This window comes from Vulpes vulpes, chromosome 16 (assembly GCF_048418805.1).
Source record: "Vulpes vulpes isolate BD-2025 chromosome 16, VulVul3, whole genome shotgun sequence".
NCBI classification, from domain to species: domain Eukaryota; kingdom Metazoa; phylum Chordata; class Mammalia; order Carnivora; family Canidae; genus Vulpes; species Vulpes vulpes.
The window spans coordinates 54,876,312-54,899,134 of NC_132795.1; the positions used below are offsets into that span (position 1 = coordinate 54,876,312).

At 38.2% G+C, this 22,823-nt stretch overlaps 1 protein-coding gene across 2 annotated transcripts in view; it reads left to right on the forward strand.

The window, feature by feature from the left end:
* Nucleotides 1-22,823, forward strand: part of MRTFA (myocardin related transcription factor A) — a 195,563-nt gene that overhangs the window by 27,112 nt on the left and 145,628 nt on the right. For both annotated transcript variants that reach the window (XM_072741232.1, XM_026017305.2), the window contains exon 2: nucleotides 7,762-7,823. The gene's annotated coding sequence lies outside the window, so the exon portion shown is untranslated. The remainder of the gene's footprint in view (nucleotides 1-7,761; nucleotides 7,824-22,823) is intronic.

Here is a 22,823-nt window from a genome sequence, read left to right on the forward strand (position 1 = left end):
TGCCTATCATTCAGCTTCAACAGTTGTCAACACATGACCATTCTTGTTTAACCTTGCTCCCCCTTCTTCCTCAATATTTTAAAACAAATCCCAGACATGATATCATTTCATCTGTAAATACTTCAGAAGAGTATAATCAATTTAAGAACTAGTTAACTCTTGGAAAAACCTGATACAAAAATTCCATTTGTCTCCTTGAATCTAATTGTAGATGCCAGCTGGTGAATTTCCATGTGCTAAACCACTCCCAAGGCTTGACTCACTATTGAAAGCATATACTCCATTGTAATTGCTGAGATAGCAGCAGTTTGCTAGAATATATTATCATGGTTGTTTCTATTTGGGTAGAGAGAGGTTACCAATAAGTAAAAACTCATATGTCAGAAATAATTTGGGAGATGTATAAAGACGGATGATACTTTCTGACATTGTGCATTACAGGCCTTTGAGATTTTGCCTGGAAAATGAAAATGAAATATGGTTTGTAGATTATTAGAGTAAATTCCTGTAGTTCTTTGTGAGTGAATTCCTGAGAGTCACAATTAGCAGTAAAATGAAAAGTAATGGTGTCAGAAGGCCCAGAGTTAGATTCCTAAACCTTGGAAGGTTGAAGGTTTAGAACTTGGGCCAGAGGAAAAGTCACATGGCATCGGTAGTGGTTATGGTTAGTTTTATTCTAGAAGTTAAACTTGTGGCCTAGACCTCTGTAAATAGCCTAGGTTAAATAACATTTCCTTTGGGAAGGGAAGAGAGGCACTCTTTTCTTTCAGCAAATATTTTAAAGGATTAAGTACTATCTTGTAAAATTTGAAGATTGGCACCTAGTAAATGGTTGGACTAGAACAGTGTTTTCTCATGATCCCAGTTTTTTGTGGAAAAGCAATGAAACGAGGATGGAAATGATCATAAGCACCTTTAACTATTTAGTCACATAGAAGAATAAGACTGATTCTGAGAGGCTGTGGTGTAAGTCCCAGCCCTGTTAGGACTACAGTTCTGCTTTTTCCTTAGCCTGAATCACCATATGATTTTGATAGGAGATATGATGATAGGAGATATGATGATCATCCCAAGTTAATTCTTGGCAATTTATTTTGAAAATATACTCTTATTTTTGCCTTTATATTCCCATAACCCTTAGGTAATTCCTCTATTAAAATACTTAGTACACAGTGCCTTGAATAGGGATTTTGTCATAATCATCTGTGTATCCTTAACATCTAGCACATGGTCACTTGGAAAATATTTGTTGACACATGATGATCCCTTTCCAGCCTTGAGATGGTATGATTTTGTGATTTCTCCAGTGGCCTGGACCAGAAGAATATGGGAATAGTGCTATTCTGATATAGGCTCCTCTCTGAATTCTTTTTCTTCCTAAATGGTGTTTAGTCTCACACTCTGAACCATTCTCTTCTTTTGGGACCTTCCAGGAAATAGAAGGAGAAAAAAAAAAAAAAAGTTGTGTTTAGAACAAGAAGACTTATGTCAGACTGAAGTTGATATGTTGGGATCACTGGAATCCTCCAGTTGCAGTCAGGATGAAGAATTCAGTGTTCATAATAGATGCCAGGGGCTTGTTCTCTTTTGTTACTCTTCCTCATTTACTGAGATTTGGCTCCATATCTGTGACTGAGGTGGATTTCAGTCTTGATCATCAGGCTTTAAAAGATGTAGTCAGTGATTGGGAATTAACCAGCACCAAATTATGAACATGTCTTTTTTTTCATGGATGTGGTAACTGCTGAAATTAATTTGTTGTAAAACTGTAGAATCTATACCAAATTAAACCTATGGTTTATTATCTAATACAGGATAGTAAAAGAGAAATGTCAAAAACCATTATTTCATCAACCTGTTTATTTGTTGCAAAGTTGGAAGCTGTCTCAAACTCAACATACACAGAACTAAAACGATCCATTTTCCTCCTCTAAACTTTTTCCCCACCAGCAGTTTTCCCTGTCTTATTTTATGGCAACTCTGTTCTTTTAGTTCTGGTCAAAACTTTGGACCTTATATTTCTCTTATACCCCATGTGCAGTCTGCCAGGAAAACTCACTGGACCTGTGTTCAAAATATATCCAAATCAACAACTCACCATCTCTCTTGCTACTACTTAGCCAGTGGTCTAAAGCCACTGTCCTCTCTTGCCTGGATTATTGTAGCATTTCTTTTTTCTTTTTTTTTTTTTTTTATATATTGTAGCATTTCTTAACTGATCTCCCAGCTTCTACTCTTTACTTTTGGCACAGCTGCCTGAATCATTCTCATTATACCTACGTGAGATCATGCCACTCCTCTGTTCAGAAACCCTGCTGTGGCTCCCCATTACACTCTTGAGTAAATACCCATAAGGCCTTATCTTCTCTGGTCTTCTATTAACCTCTCTGACCTTACCTACTGAATCCCCCTTGTTCACTCTGCTGCAGCCACATTAGCTTTCTTGCTATTCCTTGAAGGAGACAGTCCTGCTTCTGCCTTAGGGCTTTTGTAGTGACTGTTTCCTGTGCTCTTCCTCTAGATACCTATATGGCTAACCTTCATCACTGTCAAATCTTGCTTCAATGTCACTTTCTCAGTGAGGCCTACCCTAATCACCTTATGTAAACATAACTCCTTTGCAAAAACACTTCTGATTCCCTTTATTGTGATCTGCCCTTTTCCCCCTAAAACATTCATTATATTTTAAGATCTATATAATTTCTCTCTCATAATTATTCCTTGAAAGTGAGTTTAATGGATTCATTTTATATATCTATAAGCTCTGCTTAAATGCAGGTAGACTTAGAACTTTGGTTATCTCTAAACTAACTTTCTGTCATTTTCAAGCATCCAAAAGAATGCAGAACCTAAAACCAAGAAAAAGAAAAGCAAGTGCCTTAGATAGTCAAGAAAGAATTTTTGAGCATTGTTGACAATTCCTGAGAAGACTTAAAGTGCCAAAAGTGCTGGGAGTAGTTGGTTCTTTCAGAAGTTGAAGGAGTGTGTTGATTAAACTGGCAATGTCTGGTTATAAATAGATGAGCGTTTTTTGAGAAGCATAGGTAAAAGGATGTGCAAGAAAGGCAGAGAAAGTAGAGTATGGTGGTAGTCATAGTGGACAAGATTTGAAGTGACTAGTGCAGGGAATGAGTGGTAGATTCTTGAGAACCATCACGGAGAGCCAGAAGATAAGACACATCTTTGTGGAGTGGAGATGGGCAAGTGCCATAGGAACACTTTCAGATACAAAATATATTAAAGCCATAGACAGAAGGACCCTTTCCTTTGAATGTAAATTAAAACCACAATGAGATACCACTTGAGACTTGTTAGGATAGCTATTATCAAAAACAAAACAAAACAATAACAACAACAACAAAAAAACTGAGGAGAAACTGGAACCCTCGTGCATCATTGGTGAGAATATACACTGGTACAGCCACCGTGAAAAGCAATTTTGGTTCCTCAGAATGTTAAACATAAAATTTCCATACAATTCAGCAATTCTACTCCTGAGTGACACTCAAAAGAATTGAAAGTGGGGACTTAAACAGATACTCCTACATCAATGTTTACAGCAGCATTATTTACAGTAGCCAAAAGGTGGAAACAATCTAAGTGTCCCTCCACTGATGAATGGATAAACAAAATGTGATAATGTACATACAATAGAATGTTATTTAGCGTTAAAAAGGAAATTCTGATACATGCTACAAGGTGAATGAACCTTGAAGACATTATGCTAAGTGAAAGATTCCTGGATACAAAGAGACATATTGTGTGATTTCACTTACATGAGGCTTATAGAATAGGCAAATACATAGAGATAGAGAAAGTAGAGTAGATGTTATCAGGGACCAGAGGGAGGAGAAATGGGGAGTTACTGTCAAACGGGTAGCGTTTCTATTTCGGATGATGAAAAATTCTGGAGATGGATAGTGGTGATGGTTGCACAACATTGTGAATGCACTTGTTGCCACTGAATTGTACACGTTAAGAATGGTTTTTTTTTTTACGTTAAGAATGGTTAATACGGGATCCCTGGGTGGCGCAGTGGTTTGGCACCTGTCTTTGGCCCAGGGCGCAATCCTGGAGACCCAGGATCGAATCCCACATCGGGCTTCTGGTGCATGGAGCCTGCTTCTCCCTCTGCCTGTGTCTCTGCCTCTCTCTAAGAATGGTTAAAATGCTAAATTTTATGTGAAATATATTTTAACATATACTTTAACCCCCACCCCCGAACCCCTCTCCTTTAGGTGTAGCTGTACATGCATGAGAGTGGGAATATGTGTAGGTAGGGCACAGATATGCTGTTCCACAATGAAGGCAGGTGTTCCCCACACGGATGCTCAGACTTCAGTGATGGTGGAGATGTGCTTTCTGGTGGGTGATACAATAACCAGCTAGGTCATTCAGCTCCTTCTCCTGCAGTCACATTTGTAAGCATAGGAGAGTCATTCAGTCATTAAGAAAACGTTATATTTTAGGGGGATTTCCTGGGTGGTTCAGCGGTTTAGTGCCTGCCTTTGGCCCAGGGCATGATCCTGGAGTCCTGGGATCGAGTCCTGCATCCGTCTCCCTGCATGGAACCTGCTTCTTCCTCTGCCTATGTCCCTGCCTCTCTCTCTCCCTCTGTTTCTCATGAATAAATAAAAACACAGAGACAGAGGCACAGAGGGAGGAGAAGCAGGCTCCATGTAGGAGCCTGACACGAGACTTCATCCCAGAACTCCAGGACCACGTCCTGAGCCGAAGGCAGCTGTTTAACTGCTGAGGCACCCAGGCGTCCCTAATGCCTAATTTTTAAAGAAACAGCCTTTATAAAACTTCAGGGCACACACATTTAATTTTTAAATTATTTTCAGTTAGGGAAAGCTTGTAGGTATTTAAATTTTTCTTCTGCTATAATTTCCAAAGCATTTTCTGTCTTAATAAAGCTGTGTGTTCTGTAATATGTAGTAGGATAAATACACTGGACAGGTAATCAGATTCTGGCCCAAGTTTTTATGTTATCAAGTCACTGAACCTCTTCTACTCTGGTTTCCCAACTGAGAATGAAGGGATTGGATTTGTAAACTTCCAGGGTTTAGTTATAAAGTTTTAGTCATTTTATTGGAATTTTTCTAAAGCTAGTAATATAAAAGATTAGAAGAACTTTGTTTATAATACCGTTCACATAAAAATATAATTCATTTCAGTGTAGCATAAGACTGGATTCTAAAGGGGCTTAGTCAGTGGATGACTAAAACAACTTTTTTATAAGAAGGTCTCGTTTAGAAGTCAGTTTCAAAATGCATTCTCTGACAACATTGAACTAAAAATCCTGGATCTCATTTTGATGTTAATAATTGTAAGTAATTTGTCATTATCTTATATCTTCTTTCTATTCATCTATTTTTAAAAGATAACTCATCACTGTGTAGGAGTTGACTTTTTCTGTTATGGCTTCCCTAGAAATACTACTGCTTTAGTCTTTCTCCCTTAAGTGCCTTTTCCTGAGAATAAAGGATTGAGTTCATACCTTTGCATAATGATTTAGAGAGTATTTTAAGCTTGGCATGTTAAAACCTGGCTGACTCCATTAATATGTGGACAAACTAGCACATTAGAATTTTTTAAGTTCCAAGCCACAAGTTGTGCTTTAAATGAACATGGGCATGTATACAATTAATATTTAAGCCTTGAATAGCACAGACATTCAAAATGCCCGTTGCCCTGGGTGACTGGTTTTCAGCAAGGCTCTTGCTTGCCCTGCACATTTCTTCCTCTGCTTTGAACAGTGCCAGGAGCAGAGTCAGGAGAGGGTTTATTCCTTTGGCGCTCTGCTACTCTTTGCTTTCGGCAGGCAAAAAGGCTGCTGTTTTACTTCTTAAACTCCTACCATATGGAAAGTTTCTATAAATAAATCTTGGATTTATGATTGGACTTCTAAATTTGTAACCTCCACGATCCATGGCTAAAGCCAATATAAATACCTATTTAAACATGCAGACTGCATACAAAGCTGTGGCACTATTTCCCTGAGAATGGTCTCCAGCCACAATATCTAAATTATCAATTCAGTTAATTTTTTCTGTCTCAGTTGGCATGAATGAAGACCTCATTTTGTTGTTAAGCAAAAAGTAGTGAGCCTGGTAGTTTTTAGTGAATCCACTTTGACTTTTTTTTTTTTTCACTTTGACTTTTTGTACATGAATTGTTGGCATAGTTATATAGCAGATGTATTCATGAAAATGTATAAGTGCATTAGATTTTGACAAACGATCATTTAAATGTACTAAAGGAACTGACGTTTTAGAGGAATCCTTTTATTATTTATTTTGTAAATTTGGGTCAATGGTATTTCAGTCAACAATACTATAACGGGCACCTGTTATGTGCCAGACACTGTGTTAGGTCTTAGGGCACATTGAGTTGTATGAAAGATGATTCCTGTTCAGACAAGTAAGAGAAAAAGAAAGAGGAAACGTGGGGACAATAAAATGTTTTATCGCTCTAATGGAAAAATGGACAAATGCCATGTGAGTGTGGTGGAGAGGCAAGTAAATTAACTCTGGGGAGTTGGGAAAGGCTTTAGAAAAATGTTTCAATTGAACCTTTAATAATAAAAATGACTTCTAACTAGCTGTAGTTTATTGAGTGCCTACTGTTTACTAGGATTAGTTAATGCTACCTACCAGGGAAAGGGGTAGGGGGGGCATTTTATGCAGTAAGAAAACTGTGGAACTATTAAAGATTGTATATCCCAGAAGTAAGAAGTTTGGTACAGCTAATGGAAAGAGGAGGGAGATCAGTGGCTGGGTGCTTCAGATTATGAAGGACCTCAGATACACAATGTGTCCCTGCCACCCTGTTTTTGGTCACATTTCCTTGCCTTTCTCCTCTCTTTGATGTACCTTTTTTTTAAAGGTCTAGCTTTTATGTGAAGCTTTCCTCCCCTTTTGTCAAAGCTTATTGTTTTTACTGAATAGTTGTACAAGAGAGTATACCTCATAAAAGGGCATTCCATTTTTTTTTTAAGATTTTATTTGTTCATGAGAGAGACAGAGAGAGAGAGAGAGAGAGAGAGAGAGAGAGAGAGACTGGCAGAGGGAGAAGCAGGCTCCGTGCAGGGAGCCTGATGTGGGACTCGATCCCAGATCTCCAGGATCAGGCCCTGGGCTGAAGGTGGCGCTAAACCGCTGAGACACCGGGCTGCCCAAGGGCATTCCATTTCTTGAACCATTTCTTGTAGTATAGTCTGATCTCCTCAACTAGTTTCTCTTAAAAGACAGGATAAATCCTCTTTAGCACCTGGTATAGTGCTCAGCACATTGTGAGAACTCAAGAAATACATAATGAATGGATGAATATGGAACATTTGTAGATATATCAGCTATTGAGACAGCCCAGCTACAGTGGTCGAGATCACCTACATTTATTTAAAAGGCATTTCTTAACACCAGTAAGAGCAATTTTCAGAGGTATAGGTCAGTTGTGATTTGGATGTAAAATGACTTAAGAGTAATCAACTCACAGGGTTGTTGAAGATTAAATTAGAACATTTAAATGCTTAGAACAGTGCCTAGCATATATAGTAAGTGCTCAGTCAAGTGTTACCTATCACTTAGCTCCACCTATCTGGGCGTTTTTGCCAGTGACAGAACTCAACGACTGTTGTAGGCATGAAGAGGATAGAAAGGAGATAAACAGCTTCATACCTTTGAAACCAAATGCCCTTTAGGAACTGGAAGAACTGCTTATATTGCATGAACTTTTATTTTTCTGTTTGTGTTTTAGTGATCGAGGGGTATGGTTGGCATGGAATTGAATTTCATCTGTCTGTGGGAGTTGTAAACAAGGTAGGTTCCAGGTTTATTTACATTTCCCTGCTCCTTTCCTAAGCTGTTCTGTTAATATTTACAGTTCTGAACTATAGAATAGATCAGATTTGATTATTGTTTAAGGATGCACTCTCATAGCCCCGTGATGGTCTACATACAGTATCTTGTTAAAATTTATTGTTGTGGACTAATGTTGTGGACTACATACAGTATCTTGTTAAAATTTATTGAATGCCGAGAAACAGCATAAGCAGTTACGCATTTTGGTGGTTGTATTGCAGAACCATGAATTTACACATGTGTATACAAACCATGATCCAGTCCTTGGAGGGCAGAAGCTCTTGTATTAGAGCCATTGTGTAAACTGACTTGGGGTAATGGGCTAGGTAATTCTTCTGGTCACTTTAATGTTCTGTAGCTTATGTGAATAGTAGACTAAATGCAACAGAGGGCCTGTTTTGACAGTAGCCAGGCCATCATGGCAATTATAAATTTTGTTACTGGTGACAGAATCTGTCTATCTGCAACCACTAGAGTTTGATTTGACGGTAACATGCTTGTGTTCCTATCTTAAGCTCTGGGCTAAACAAAAATACAGCAGATATGGCTTTGGCTCCTGTATCTGTCTTCTGTCAGATGCCTGCAGAAAGCTATAGATGGCAGCTTCACACAGCTCTGCAAACCTATTTCCGTCATAACATTTCCTGTCAAAGTAAGGTAGTGCTGGTTCACGTAGTTCTAGTTTTCTGTGTTCTTAGGTATGTGGAGATCCCATTGCTCATGATTGCAGGAAACTTGGATCACTCAGAGAGTGAACTTGATAGCCAAAAAGATGGTGACACTACTCCCTACAATCCCTCCAACCAGGAATCCTATGAACTTTGTAGAGGGTCCAGAGGTTGCTGACAATCTTGGACTCTTGTACCTGCAGGTAGAACAGCAAAAATTCTTGAGATTCTTGCTCTCAGTCACAAAGAACAGTAATCATAAATACGTTGCTACAAGGAAACAGTTGAGTTACTTTTTTTTTTTTTTTAAGTAAACTTTATGTCTGATGTAGGGCTTGAACTTACAACGCTGAGATCAACAGTTGCATGCTCCAGCAACTGAGCCAGCCAGGTGCCCCATTGAGCTACTTTCTGTAGCAAAAGGAACATGGTCCTTGGAATTGACACTGCTGCCTAGGAAGAGAGGTAGAAGAGTTGATGAAAGTTTAATTTCCTTCATTATCATCTGGAGGCCTGAATGTCATGTCTGGTCTGGATGGTCACTCAGGAAATTATCTTCTTTCTGTTTTCCTGCTTTTTATTGGGGATAGTATAAATAAGAACTATTTCATGGAACTACTGTAAGGATTAATGGAAAGGAAAGAAACTAAAATTTATTGAATGCCTAAGGATTAGGCATGCTACTGGAAATTTTCACAATGTGTTCTTTTACTGAAACATACAAAGTTCATTGATATGTACTTTTTCAAGTCTAAGTGGATGACATCATGGATATCACTTCCTTGAACTATTCTGATCTTTTTTGTAGCCACTTAGAAGGAAGAGGTTTAGATATTGATACATGTTACTTCATATATGTTTGCTAGAACCTTCTTTTATGAAGGAAAAAAAAATACCTACATGAGTTAGTGGAATTTTTTTGTTTTTGTTTTTATCTGGAAAATAAAAACAGGCTTGCTACTGATTTAGCCAAAGGCAGAAAGGAGACTAGCAGATCTGAAATTAGAGACACCTTAGCTGTTTTGGGAAGTTGAGACTCTTGAGCCAGGCTTTGCTGAAGTCAGAGTAGGTTAATATTTTCATAGCTCAAAGCAAATGTGAATTGTGGTTGTTTATAGGTGCAGTTTTGCTTGGTCTCTGTAGTTGCACATGGGTGAGTAAAATACAGTGCTGCTGTGTTGGGCAACTTCTGCAAAAGCCCCTGAACCAATGCAAATTAAACTTCTCCAAAAATACCAAAAAATTCCCCATTTGGATCTTTTGCTGGCTGAGGGAATTGACTGTTGTCAGCTTGCTGGTAAAGAAATTGTCATACATTCTTTTGGAATGATTCTAGATTTGATTTTTTTGCTTTAAAATTTCCTCTTGAAATTCTTCTCTGATAGGAGATACCATCTCTACATCTCAGACATATGGGATTAGAATAAATTGTTACCTCTCTCCCAGGTGATAGGAAATTAAGGTGGAGTATTTCTTTCCCTGATTCCACATTTAATGTCTCCAAATCTATTGTCTTTTTACTCTTAAAATAGTAAGCTTTTGTGGTCTTAGCAAGATTTATATAGAGTTACCTAGTGACACAATACTGTCCTTTATTGGGCTGAAATGGAAACATTAATATTTCTTAATATGTGACAATTTTCATTTTTATTTTCCTGTCTATTGAATGAATTATTGTACTTTTTCTCTTGGCTACTTCTTTCTTCGGTCAGGAACTGTAATAACAAAATTCTCCCTTCTTGCTTCAGCAGACAAATACCACTTTTTTTTTTAAGATTTTATTTAGGCTCAGCGGTTTGGCGCCTGCCTTTGGCCCAGGGCGCGATCCTGGAGTCCCTGGATTGAGTCCCACGTCGGGCTCCTGGCATGGAGCCTGCTTCTCCTTCCTCCTGTGTCTCTGCCTCTCTGACTCTCTGTCTCTGTCTCTCATAAATAAATAAATAAATAAATAATAAATAAATAAATCTTAAAAAAAATATTTTATTTATTCATGAGAGACACAGAGAGAGGCAGAGGCGTAGGCAGAGAGAGAAGTAAGCTCCATGCAGGGAGCCCGACGTGGAACTCCATCCCGGGACTCCAGGATCACACCGTGGGCCAAAGGCAGGTGCTCAACCACTGAGCCACCCAGGTGTCCCACAAATACCACTTTTTTTTTTTCAAATACCACTTTTTAAGTAATAGCTTTATTGATGTGTAATTTATATACTGCAAAACTTACCTCTTTAAAGTGTACAAGTTAATAATTTTAGTAAATTTGTAGAGTTGTGCAACTGTTACTACACTCTGGTGTTATATTCCCAGCTCCCCAAAAAGATCCCCTGTAAGACTCTTAACCATAGGAAACAAACAGAGTTGCTGGAGAGGATGGGGGGATGGGATAGCTAGGTGATGGATATTAAGGGAGGCACGTGATGTAATGAGTACTGGGTATTATATAAGACTGATGAATCACTAAACTCTACCTCCAAAACTAAAAATACAGTGTATGGTAATTAATTGAATAATAAAAAAGATCCCTCGTAAACATGACTTTCTAACTTTATATCCTATACAAGTTTTGCTAAGTTCTGTATCAGATTTAATCTTCTTCTGACAAAGTTTTCCCATTGCTTATTTCCCTCCTTATTTTTGTATTAGTTGCTTACTGCAGGTCAACTGTCTCTCTCTGCCTGTCTCTTTCTCTCTGTCTCTCTATCTCTCATAAGTAAATAACTAAATCTTTTTAGTTATTAATCTTTTTTTTTTTTTTTTTTTTTAATTCATGAGACAGGCAGAGAGAGATGCAAGCTCCCTACAGGGAGCCCAATGTGGGACTTGATCCCTGGACCCTGGGATCATGCCCTGAGCTGAAGGCAAATGCTCAACCGCTGAGCCACCCAGGGGTCCCAAAAGTGTAACCTTTCTTGAATAGTGGCTTTAGCTTTTGTTTGAAGTTTTTTTTTTTTTTTTTCCTTGAAAGACTATTCTATAATACTTCAGGCCTTTCAGTAAAAGCTCTAGTATTTGGGCACCTGGGTGGCTCAGTTGGTTAAGCGCTTAACTTTTGATATCAGCTCAGGTCATCATCTGAGTTGTGAGATCGAGCCCTGCATTGGGCTTTGTGCTCTCAATAAATCTTTAAAAAGAAGTTCTTGTATTCTTGGTTTCCTGTTTACTTATTTGTTTTTAAAGGGAATCATTTAAAAAAATAAAAAGAATTAAGGGAATCATTTATCTGGTTATTTTTCTTCGTATATGTGGATTAGCTATTTGCTAATTGGAGAATTTTGCTCTGTACATGAATGTTCAGTTGCTTAGTAAATAAGGTAAATGAATATACTAGTACACACGGACTTTTAAAAGTTTTTTATTTTTAAAGATTTTATTTTATTTTTTTAAAAGATTTTATTTATTCATGAGAGAGAGAGAGAGAGAGAGGGAGGGAGAGAGAGAGGGAGAGAGGCAGAGACACAGGCAGAGGGAGAAGCAGGCTCCATGCAGGGAGCCTGACGCAGACTCAATCCCGGGACCCAAGATCATGCCCTGGGCCAAAGACAGGCACTAAACTGCTGAGCCACCCAGGGATCCCCCAAAGATTTTATTTTTAAGTAAACTCTACATCCAGTGTTGGGCTTGAACTTATAACCCTGAGATCAAAAGTGGAATGCTCTACTGACTGAGCCAGCCAGGTACCCTGAAAACTTTTAAAAGTTTTATTGGAGAATTAATTAATTCAATAAATTATCTGTTTCAGCATAGCAAATTATTCTAAAACTCAGCAGCTTACAACAATAATAAGCGTTATCTCAGGGCACCTGGGTGGCTCAGAGCATCTGCCTTTGGTTCAGGTTGTGATCCCAGGGTCCTGGAATTGAGTCTCAAATCAGGCTCCCTAGAGGGAGCCTGCTTCTCCCTCTGCCTGTGTCTCTGTCTCTCTTTGTATGTCTCTCATGAATAAAATAAAATATTAAAAAACCAAGAAACCAAAAACACAGAACAACATTGTGTCATATTGTTTCTGTGGCTCAGGAATTTAGGAGCAGCTTAACTGAGTGATTCTGGCTTTGAGGTTACATTCATAATGTTTGCTGGTGCTCTGGTCATCTGAAGACTTGACTGGGGCTGGAGGATCCATTTCTAAGCTTACTCACATGGCTGTGGCAGGAGACCATGGTTTCTCACTGGCTATTGGCTAGAGGCTTCATTTCCTTTGCAGATAGACCTCTATGTAGGATTGCTTGAGTGTTATCATGACAGAGCAGCTGGCTTCCTTCTACAGCTCTCTCTATGGATTTGGTTGTTCTAGGTGTTTCATAGAAATAGATTCATACAACATATGCTTTTTTGTAGACTGGCTTCTTTCACTTAGCCTCATGTTTTCAAGTCTCTTCTATGTTGTAGCAGATGTCAGAACTTCATTCCTTTTTTTTTTTTTAAGATTTTATTTATTTATTCATGAGAGACACACACACACAGAGAGGCAGAGACACAGGCAGAGGGAGAAGCAGGTTCTCTGTGGGGAGTCCAATGTGGGACTCGATCCCAGGACCCTGGGATCACGGCCTGAGCTGAAGACAGATGCTCAACCACTGAGCCACCTGGGTGCCCCTGAACTTCATTCCTTTTTAAGGATGAATAATACTTCATCGTATGGATATACCATATTTTAAAAATCCACGTATCAGTTAATGGACATTTGGGTTGTTTCTAGCCTTTGGCTCTTAAGAATAATGCTACTATGACTATTTGTGTACAGGTTTTCATGTGAATGCATGTTTTCTCATCTCTTAGGTAATATACCTAAGAGTTGAAGCCTATATATTTTTATCCCTCTGTGTTACTGTAGTATAATTCTAACTGGACTTGTCACCTCTTTAAATTGCCTTTCACTTGGCTATCCAGGTGATTTTGCTGACATGGAGATTTAATCACATCATATCTCTATTTCTGTGTTTTCAGTGGCTCCTTGTAGCTTTCAGGAAAAAGTCCAAACTCACCTTATCACACAAGCCATTTATGATCTGGCTCCTGCTTTCCTTTAAGTTTTTCCTGCCGTACTTTTCATTCTTGTTCACTTAACCTCAGCTGATGACATGCTTTTTCCTATTAATGTTTTCATGTTTCTACCATTGTCTCAAATGGTTAATTACTCTCTTTGAATAGGAAATAACTATTGTTCTTTAGAAATCATCTCTGGTCCCATTTGTGGTAAACTTTATTTTCTTTGTTTAATTTAAATACACCTTCCCTGTGCTCTTACAGTACCTTTACCATACTGCTTATCACACTATTCTCTGGACATGGATTCCTGTTTGCTTCTCTAGATAGACTGCAAAAACCCTGAGGGAAGAAGCCATATCTTCTTTGACTTAGTATCTCTAGGCCTAATAGTAACACACAAAAGTAGCTAGTATCTATTGGGTTGTTTAGTATATAGATGCCAGGCAATATTATAGCATTTTACATTTGTTGTGTTACCTAATCTTCACTACAATCCTTTAAATTAGGTACTATTATTGCCTTCCCTTTATTTTTTAATTTTTAATTTTTTTTTTAGAGATTTTTGTTTATTTATTTGAGAGAGAGAGAGTGACAGAGCAACAGAGAGCATGAGTGGGGAGGAGAAGGAGAAGCAGGCTCCCCACTGAGCAGTGAGCCTGATGCAGAGCTTGATCCCAGGACCCCAGGATCATGACCTGAGCTGAAGGCAGACTCTCAACTGACTGAGCCATCCAGGTGCCCCTATTATTTTCCCTTTAAAAATGAAAATATCAAAGCACAGAGAGATTGAGTAATTTGCTAAAAGTTACACAAATAGCAAATGGTAGACCTGGCATTTGGTAGTGCTGGGATTTGAACCTGCACTCTCTGATTCCAGGGCCTTTGTTCTTATTTGTATTGCTGCCATAGAGTCTGGCACATAGATATTTAATAAATATTGGTAGGTGAATGAACACTCATTGTTTCTGCATGCAGAACTTTGCTTACTTGGTTCCTGCCAATACTATGTTTGTACTTGGGGTTATAATGACAGAAAGATAGAGGTTTGAATCACAGTGGTCTGAATTCCTGTCCTGCCCCCCCATGACTTCTGCTTCTTGATTCATTTCTTTTCTTTTCCTACTTTTACTAAAGAGAATGATTTTTTTTTTTTTTAAGATTTTATTTATTCATGAGAGACACACAGAGAGAGGCAGAGACACAGGCAGAGGGAGAAGCAGGCTCCATGCAGGGAGCCCAACGTGGGACTCGATCTTGGGTCTCCAGGATCATGCCCTAGGCTGCAGGTGGCGCTAAACCACTGCGCCACCGGGGCTGCCCGAGAATGATTCTTTTTTTCTAAAATTTATTTATTTGAGAGAGAGAGATAGAGAGAGAGAGAGAGAGAGAGAGAGAGAGAGAGAGAGAGAGGGAGAGAGAACATGTGCTCCAGTGCAAGGCAGAGGAGAGAAGGAGAGAGCGAGAATCTGAAGCAGACTCCTCGCTGAGAGTGGAGCCCAATGCAGGGCTTGATCTCAAGACCCTGAGATCATGACCTGGGCTGAAATCAAGAGTTAGGTGCTCAACTGACAGCACCATCCAGGAGCCTCACCAAAGAGAATAATTCTGTTATTCTGCCTTAATTCCTTAGGTAATACTTACATTAAGATTCCTGAATTTTGTGTCTTGGATTATTTTCTGCCCCAGTCTTTTATTTTGATGACATTTAAACCTTCAGAAAAGTGTTAAGAATGGTAGAGTGGTCAGCAATATACCCTTTTGACTAAATTTATCAATTTTGAACATGTTGCCACATTTTTGTGTTCTCTCCACACACACATACATGCATGCATACATGCACACATATTTATATTTTGCTGAAACATTTTAGGGTTACTTGCAGACATGATACTTTGCTCTTAAATATTTTGGCATTGATTTCCAGAGAATAAAGAGATTTCTCTTATCCACTTGCAGTACAGTTACTATACTCAGGAACTTTATTTAGTATTGATATATTATCATCTAATGTACAGTCTATATTGTATGTTTCCCTGGTTTTAATAATGTTGTTTACTTTATGTTAAAGCTTTGAGATCTAGAATTCAGTCAAGGATTACATTGCATTTAGTTGTCCTGTCTTTTAGCCTAAAACAGTTCCTAAAGCCTGGTTTTAAGAAGGGAGAGGTGTCTTTCATGACATTGACATTTTGAGAGATGAGCTGTTTTGTAGACTATTCTTCAATTTGAATTTATCTTTCTCCTCCTGAGTTGCTTCAGGATAAATATTGTAGGCAAGATGTTTTGTCTTTTTTAGTGCTGCACATCAGGAGGGCCACAATGGTAGTTTCATTAAATCTCATGTTAAATCTCACTTTGGGTTAAGTTTCTGTCTACCAGATTTACCCATTGGGTAGGTGCCTTTTCTCCTTTGTAATATATAATTGATTTGAGTAAAAATTATTTTTTAAAAATATCTTTTGTACATAAGTAACATGTGGTTGTCACAATTAAATGCCACCTAGGCAACAAACTAAACGGGCTAACAGTGTTTTAAAGTTGAGTATTGGGGGGCAGCCCCCGTGGCTTAGCGGTTTAGCGCCGCCTTCAGCCCAGGGTGTGATCCTGGAGACCCAGGATCAAGTCCCACGTCGGGCTCCCTGCATGGAGCCTGCTTCTCCCTCTGCCTGTGTCTGTGCCCCCCCCCCTCATGAATAAATAAATAAATAAAATCTTTAAAAAAAAATAAAGTTGAGTATTGGGACATCTGGGTGGCTCAGTGGTTGAGTGCCTGTCTTTGACTCAGGGTGTGATCCCGTGGTCCTGGGATTGAGTCCCACATTGGGCTCGCTGAATGGAGCCTGCTTCTCCCTCTGCCTGTGTCTCTGCCTCTATTTCTCATGAATAAGTAAATAAAATCTTAAAAAAAAAAGTTGAATATTATGTCCAAGGTTATATGTACAAAATGGAGATCACAGGTCATTTAATTTGAGCTTCTTTGTAATGTGAACTTTTAAGTACAGGGTTTTTTGTTTTGTTTTGTTTTTTAAGTACAGAGTTTAAATTTGATTGCTGAAGAGCCTTGGGTTGAAAATCTAGTTTTTTTTGGTCGTAGGAATTTTTGCTGAGAACTTTTTCCTAATTGTACTTTAGTGGAGTATTAACATTTTTCATAGTTTTCAGACAAATTCTTTCCTGCTTTTATTAATTTTATTTTTTCCCACTTATTATTTTTATTTATTATTTTTTTAGATGGGGTAGGGGCAAAGGAAGAGGGAGAGAATCTTAAGTGGACTCCACACTCAGTGCAGAGCCCAAGGCTTGATCCCCAGACCCTGAGATCATGACCTGAGCTGAACTCAAGAATCGGATGCTTGGGGCAGCCCAGGTGGCTCAGCGGTTTAGCGCTGCCTTCAGCCTAGGGCCTGATCCTGGAGACCCAGGATCAAGTCCCACATCAGGCTCCCTGCATGGAGCCTGCTTCTCCCTCGGCTTGTGTCTCTGCCTATCTCTCTGTGTCTCTCATGAATTAATACATTAAAAAAAAAATCTTAAAAAAGAAAAAAGAATTGGACACTCAACCTACTGAGCTACCCAAGCACCCCTCTTTTTTTTGCTTTTAAAATCTCTTCCTCCCATCTTATGTGTGCCTTGAAACAATACAGCCTTTAGTGAGAACTCTGGCATTAATCTGAATTTGAACCCTGGCTCAGCCACTTAATCACTAGGAGATCTTGAACAGGTTGTTCAACTTCTCTGTACCTCAATATTCTCCTCTCTGTAATGGGGGAAATAATAATGCCCTCATAAGATTGCTGCAAGAATTGAATAAGCATTTGCTACTTTCTGGTCACAAGTATTTAGTAAGTGTTACATATTCTTTTCAATCTGATAAAACTGGTCACGTATAATTCAGTGACTGTCCCTTAAATCTGTGCACTAGACATGTATACATAAACACATAAAATATACTTGTAGACTTTGTTCAAGGAAATAATCTTAGATATTGCTTCTCTAATTCTCTCCTTTCTTTGTGAAATTTGGGGGAAATGGAGATAAAGATTTAACTTAGAAGGCTTGGGGGATCCCTGGGTGGCGCAGCGGTTTGGCGCCTGCCTTTGGCCCAGGGCGTGATCCTAGAGACCCGGGATCGAGTCCCACGTTGGGCTCCCGGTGCATGGAGCCTGCTTCTCCCTCTGCCTGTGTCTCTGCCTCTCTCTCTCTCTATGTCTATCATAAATAAATAAATAAATCTTAAAAAAAAAAAAAAACACTTAGAAGGCTTGTAGAATCCATACGTTAATCTTTTTTTTTTTTCTTGGATGTTTACATTTGCTGCATACCATTTTTAAAAATAACAGCCAAGGACTGCCTGTGGTAGGAAAAAAATGGTAAATATTCTCTTTATTTCGGGCTATATGATCTTAATGCTACCTTGGAAATAGTTAAATTCAAGGCACTGGTAGCTGGCTGACATCTCTGCCCTGAATTGGAGGCTACAATTCATTATGTGACAATTAGTTGATCTAAGGAGAGTATCAGCTAAATTTTTTAGTGTTTCTTAATGGCAGAGGTACCGTATCTCCAGAGGGTAATTGGAAAAGTATGGGACCATTTTTGGTTGTTGCAATGTCTATGGAGGAGGGAGGATATACCACTAGCATTTAGTGGTCAGGGACCAAGGATAACAGTCCAAAACAAGAATTATCCACCACAAATGCCATTAGCATTGTTCAGACACTGAGCTACTTAAACCTAAAGGCTTGGTGAATTGATAGATACAATTTTATTTTATCTCAGTTATTAAAAAAGGATTGTTGCTTAAGGCGGGGCGTTTTCTTTTTTTTCTTTAAAGATTTTATTTATTTATTCACGAGAGACACAGAGAGAGAGGCAGAGACATAGGAAGAGGGAGAAGCAGGCTCCATGCAGGGAGCCCAATGTGGGACTCAATCCCAGAACTCCAGGATCACACCCTGAGCCAAAGGCAGATGCTCAACTGCTGAGCCACCCAGGTGTCCCCAGGCAGGAAGTTTTCTGAAAAAAATATTTCAGAGCTGTAATATATATACTCTCTATTCTTCAAGGAGAATTAGGCCATATTTTCTCACTTGGGGGAGAGTAAGGTATTTTACTTGAAATTCAGAAAGTATTGTTATGCATTGTAAATATGCATCGATTGGTGTTTAATCCCTAAAATTTGGAGTAGTTAAATGGTTAAAATTGGGTGGTGGTAAAAGAAAATTGATGTTACATTTCTTTAGTAATCTTTGTATCTCCATGATTGGTAGAAATAACATAATTTATGCCTGGCATTCTAGCAATGCTTGAATATTGCTTGTACTGTTCCTTTTTTTTTCTCCAGTGACCAAATGATGTATTTTTTTGGTAGATCAATAAGATTATATTAAGAATGTAATTAAACTTATTGTGGCTTGTTTCACTTGAGCCTAATGAAGGACTTTGACAAAGATTTTAGGGAAGGTAGTAAGTATTCCTAGCTTCCAGGCAAGGATTCTCAAGTTTTTTTGGCTATGACTCATAATTAAGAGACATATTTTATATTGGCACCCAATTGTATGCATAAGCATATGGATACTTGAAACAAAAGTTTTATGAAATGATACCCTTACTACATGTGGTACAATCTGATAGTTTTTATTTTAATTAATCGCAAAATGTTGATCTTGGTCTTTTTCTTTTTCTTTTTTTAAGATTTTATTTACTTATTAGATAGAGCCAGAGAGCACAAGCTGGTGAAGGGGGGATGGCAGAGGGAGAAGGAGATGTGGGGATCCTGGGATCATGACCTGAACAACTGAGCCATCCAGGTGCCCCTTGATCTTGCTCTATGATTTTGTGACCAGTGTATTACAAATTGCAATTTGAACAATTCTGTTGTAGGATATATAACGCAAGCTTTAAAATAATGTCCCAATTGTGACTTTTTTTTCTTAAAACTTATAAGAACAGTTAAGATGAGATCTGTCCTGTTAACAGATTTTTAAGTGTACAATATAGTAATGTTATCCATATGCACGATGTTGTATAGCAGATCTCCAGAACTTACTCGTCTTGCATAACTGAAATTTTATACCCATTGATTAGCAGCTTCCTCTTTAATCTTCTCCCTCGTCCCTGACAAACACCATTTTATCCTTTTCTTATATGAGTCTGACAATTTTTAAAATATATTTTTATTTATTCATGAGAGACAGAGAGACATAGGCAGAGGAAGAAGCAGGCTCTCTGCAGAGAGCCTGATGCGGGACTCAATCCCAGGAACCTGGGATCACGACTGGAGCCAAAGGCAGGTGCTCTTTTCAGTACCTGGTATAAGTGAAACCATGGTATTTGTGATGGTATTTGTCCTGTAACTGACTGGCTTATTTTCCCTAGCATAAAGTCTTCAAGATTCACTTGTGTTGTTGCATATTAGAGGAATTCCTTCTTTTTTTAAGGCTGACAAATAATTCCATTGTATGTATATACCACATTAAAAAAAATCCATTAGTCTATTAGGTTGTTTCCACATCTTGCCTGTTGTGAACAGTGATGCATTGACACAATAGTGGTACTTCCTCTTCAAAATCCTGACTTCAATTATTTTCGAAAAATACCCTGAAGTAGGATTGTTAGATATTATGATGTTTTTATTTTTAATTTTTTTGAGGAAATTCCGTGCTGTTTTCATAATGGCTACCATTTTGCATTCCCACCAACAGTGTACAAGTGTTCTAGTTTTCTCTACATCCTTGTTGTCTTTTGTTTTCTTGATAGTAGACATCCTTACAGGTATGTGGTGGTAACTCATTGTGGTTTTGTGCTATTCTTTGGGGAATGTCTATTCAAGTTCTTTGCCTGTTTTGAAATTGGATTATTAGTTTTTTTGCTATTGAGTTGTAGGAGTTCCTAATATATTTTGGAGATTAACCCCTTTTCAGATATGTGGTTTACAGATACATTATTCTCATTATATAGTTTGCCTTTTCCCCTCTATTAATTGTTTCTTTTGCTGTGCAAAAGCTTTTTTAGTTTGATACAGTCCCATTGGTCTGTTTGCTTTTGATACCTGTGCTTTTGGTACTATTTCTGTGAAGTCACTGTCATGACTAATGTCACGAAGCTTTTCCCCTATGTTTTCTTCTGGGACTTTTATAATTTGAAGTCTTATATTTAAGTCTTTAATCCATTTTGATTTGATTTGATGTATGGTGTAAGATGGGTGTCCAAAATCATTTTTTTAAAGGTGATCCTTTTTTTTTTTTTTTAAAGATTTTATTTATTTGACAGAGAGATAAAGCATGCCAGTGGGGAATCTGATGTAGGGCCCTATCCCAGGACCCTGGGTCATGACCTGAGCCCAGTGCAGATGCTTAACCAACTGAGCCACCCAGGCACCCCCATAATCATTCTTTTGCATGTGGATATTTAGCTTTCTTGAAATCGGGAAATGTAATGCTTCCAGCTTTGTTCTTTTTCAAGATTGTTTTGGCTATATGGACTTTTTTGTTATTTTATATGGATTTTAGGCTTGTTTTTTTCTCTGTGAGAAACACCATTGGGATTTTTTTTCTTTCTTTCTTTTCTTTTCTTTCTTTCTTTTTCTTTCTTTCTTTCTTTCTTTCTTTCTTTCTTTCTTTCTTTCTTTCTTTCTTTCTTTCTTTCTTTCATTTTTAAAGATTTTATTTATATATTCATGAGAGACACAGAGAGAAAGAGAGGCAGAGACACAGGCAGAGGCAGAAGCCGGCTCCACACAAGGGAGCCTGATGTGGGACTCGATCCCTGGTCTCCAGGATCACACCCTGGGCTGAAGGCGGTGCTAAACTGCTGAGCCACCCGGGCTGCCCACCATTGGGATTTAAAAAAAAAAAGATTTTATTTATTTATTCATGAGAGACACACAGAGAGAGAGAGAGAGAGGCAGAGAGACACAGGTGGAGAGAGAATCAGGCTCCACACAGGGAGCCGGTTATGGGACTCCATCCCAGGACCCTCGGATCACACCCTGAGCCAAAGGTAGACGCCCAATCACTGAGCCACTTAGGCGTCCCCACCATTGGGATTTTGATAGGGATTTCATTGAATCTGTTAATTGATTTGGGTAGTATGGACATTTTAATAATACACAAACACAAATCCACAAACATGGGATGGCTTTCCATTCATTTGTCTCTTTAATTTCTTTCATCATGGTGTTATAGTTTTTAGCGAATAAGTCTTTTACTTCCTTAAATTTATTCCTTAGTATTTTATTCTTTCTGATGTTGTTGTAAATGGGATTCTTTAACTAATTTTTGTTTTAGATCATTTATTAGTATATGTTGATTTTATATCCTGCAACTTTACTGGATTCGTTTACGAGTTGTAACAGTATTTTTCTTTTTTTTTGTAGTTTTTGGGATTTCCTGTGTATAAGATCAGTTGTGTCTGAAAATAGGGACAATTTTACTTCTTCCTTTCTGATTTGGATGCCATTTATTTATTTGGTTGTTTGTTTACTTATCCTTGCTGCATTGCTCTGGTTAGGACTTCCAGTATGTTAAGTAGAAGTGGTGAGAGTAGGCATCATTAACCTGTTCTTGATCTTAGTAGAAAAGTTTCAGTATTTTACCATAGAGTATGATGGACTTTTTTGTGTATGGCATTTATTATGTTGAGGTCATTTCCTTTTATTCTTAGTTTGTGGAGAGGTTTTTTTTTTTTTTTTGGTGGAGAGTTTTTATTATGAAATAGTGTTGTATTTTATCAGATGCGTTTTCTGAATCTATTGAGATGATGTGATTTTTTTTAAGGTTTATTTATTTATTTTTAGAGCCTGTATGTGAGCAGGGGAAAGGGCCCAGCGAAAGGGAAACAAGCAGACTCCCTGCTGATCGGGGAGCCTGACATAGGGCTGGGTCCCAGGACCCTAAGATCATGACCTGAGCTGAAATCAAGAGTCAGATGCTTTAATTGAGCCACCCAGGCAACCCAAAATGATCATATGGTTTTTACCCTTCATTTTTTAAATGTGGTCCATCATATTAAGTAGTTTATGTTGAACCATCTTTGCATCGCAGGGATAACCAAGTTTGACTGTCTATCTGCTCCACTCTTACCTCTTTCTTGGACTTCTCTAGTAGCACCCTAATTGCACTCTCCATTTCCTCTCATGCTTTGTTCCCACCCAGCTCTGTCCTCATTCTTGCTGTCTGAATGATGCTTTATTTTATTTTATTTTATTTTATTTTTATTTTATTTTATTTATTTTATTTTATTTTCTAAAGGCTTTATTCATCAGAGACACAGAGACATAGGCCGAGGGAGAAGTAGGCTCCCCTCA